Below are 2,279 nucleotides of genomic sequence, written 5' to 3'. Positions count from 1 at the left end.
TCTGTGTCTGTGGTTATGTAGTAATTCAGTTGTATAACAGAGTTACACGAGTAGATCGGTTAAGAGGCTTATGTTCTCACACTGCACACCGTTTATCGTATTATCAGCAGTTGTAGTTGGCTGCTGCCATTATATCTGCAAGTATATAAGCCTTTTCAATAACATAGCATTTTGTTTCTTTTTTCTGCAACTAATTGGTTCTATCCCAAACACATTGTTATTCTTGTAAGCAAAGTAAAAAAGAAAAATATCTTAGACTCATTGACTTCTTACCTACTTGGGGACTTCCCAGGCAGAATAAAGTCGTGTGACAGCAGCAAGAATAATGTAAATATGTCGTTTTCAGTGAACATATCGGGATAAGTAGGGTAACCAGGGAGCCATCGCAGGTTCATGATGATGTAACGTTGCATTAAATTATGTCACAAAACAAGGCAGTGCGGCGCTGTGGTTGGCGTGCTGGTGTTGTGGTGGGTGCTGTGGTAGAGTGGGATGGTGTAAACTGATATATAACCTGATGGTGGTTTGGTGTTTATGGTGTGTTGATATAGCGTTGTGGTATATTGTAAACTGATAGTGCAATCAGATAATGGTATGGAATTAATGGTGTGCTGATATAGTGTTGTGGTATGTTGTGGTGTAATCTGATAGTGTAATTTACTCGTGTTTTCGTGTTCATGGTGTGTTGATAAAGCGTTGTGGTATATTGTGCTGGAAAAATCAAGGTCGTGTGGCTGTGTTGAGTAAGATGTATGATATTGTGTCAGGTAGCGGTAATAAATTTGTGTATTGTGAAGTGTGAGGTAATGCGTTGGTTTTGTAGTGTTGGGTGTGTGGTTTAGTGTAATGGCGTTGAATGGTGTGTCGATGTACAGTTGTATGGTGGTGATGTGATGTAATGTGAAGGTGCAGTGTAGTGTATTAGTGCTGTAGTGTGAGGTGGTGTTTTGTGGTGTAGTGTGAAGGTGTGGCTTGGTGTAGGCTAATGATGTTTTATATATTGCTGAGTGTTCCTCTGAGGTGGTCCTGATGGTGGTGTTGGTTTGCTAAATTAAAAATTTAATAAGTACGGTATTGTGGTCTCCAGTACAGCTTGTGCTACCGTCCTAGCCAATGCTTTGGTTTAATGTGGTGATGTGGGTTGGTGTGTTGTGGTGTAGTATGTTGGTGTGGTGAGGTAAATATGATGGCGTGACATCGTGTTGTGGTGGTCATTGTTAAGTGTATCAGTGTGGTGTGGTTTGGGGTAGTGTGTGGTATGACCACAGGTAATGCTGTGGTGCCAGGGTATTGTTTAGTCTGGGGGATGTACTGTGGATATCTGCACACTCCACTCCAACACAGGGCTGCAGTTGGGCACAGTACGCTGTAAAATGTGGTAATACTGTACAGTGTAATGCCGTAGCTCACTGCAGTGTTGGGTGATGTAATGTGCTTGGTCGTGAGTTAAGAGAGCAAGCTTATAGTCTCGTCAGATATACAGCCTCATGTGTCCTCCCAACCACGATAAAACACACTGAATGACCCACTTGTCCTTGTGCTTGAGTCTGTGTACCGCTTCTGTTTGTGTGCTGTTGTTGTGATATTGTGTGCGTGTTTTGTTGCTGTGCCTCTCGTGCTGTGCTTTACTGACTTTACTGTGAAGTGCATCTCGTAATGTCCTATATTTCCTTGTTTTGTTACTTTGATGCATCTCTTCGTAGTATCAGCTAACATGCTTCTGGTGCAGTGCTTGTGTTTGCTTTTCTTGAGCTGATTTTGCTGTGCCTCTGTTAGTATGCTGCTGCTGTGTTCGTTAGTGTATGCTTCGTCCTATCACGGTGCTTCTGTTTCTATGCAGTCTTTGTGTCGGTGCTGTGCTGTGCCTCTGTTGCTGTCAGTTTCTGTTCATCTGTTTGCGATGCGATGTGGTGCTTCTCTTCCTTTACATATATTATTGTACCTCTGTTACCGCTACTGTAACTCTATCACTATTTCCCTAACCCTTTCCCAGTACTCCTTCCAAGGTCCTAGTAAAAAAATAATAATAAAAATAACAATTACAGGACTCCAGTTCGTCATGGATCCAGTGATAAATTCCATCAGTATACAGTTAATGCCGAGCGACTCCTCACGTAACCGACCCAGTTCCAGATTAAAAAGAGCAAGACCAGAATTTTGAATTCTGGTTCCAAAATGCTTAAAGATCTTGATGAGAACCTGAGCTCGGGGACTGAGGCAAGCAACTTTAATCTGGAATGAGATTTACACATTAGTCTCAGCATTTCTGAATTACAACT

This window comes from Coenobita brevimanus, chromosome 84, assembly GCF_032717465.1.
Source record: "Coenobita brevimanus isolate Jiangsu-jjx chromosome 84, ASM3271746v2, whole genome shotgun sequence".
Lineage (NCBI taxonomy): Eukaryota > Metazoa > Arthropoda > Malacostraca > Decapoda > Coenobitidae > Coenobita > Coenobita brevimanus.
Note: the sequence above shows the minus strand (reverse complement) of the source record.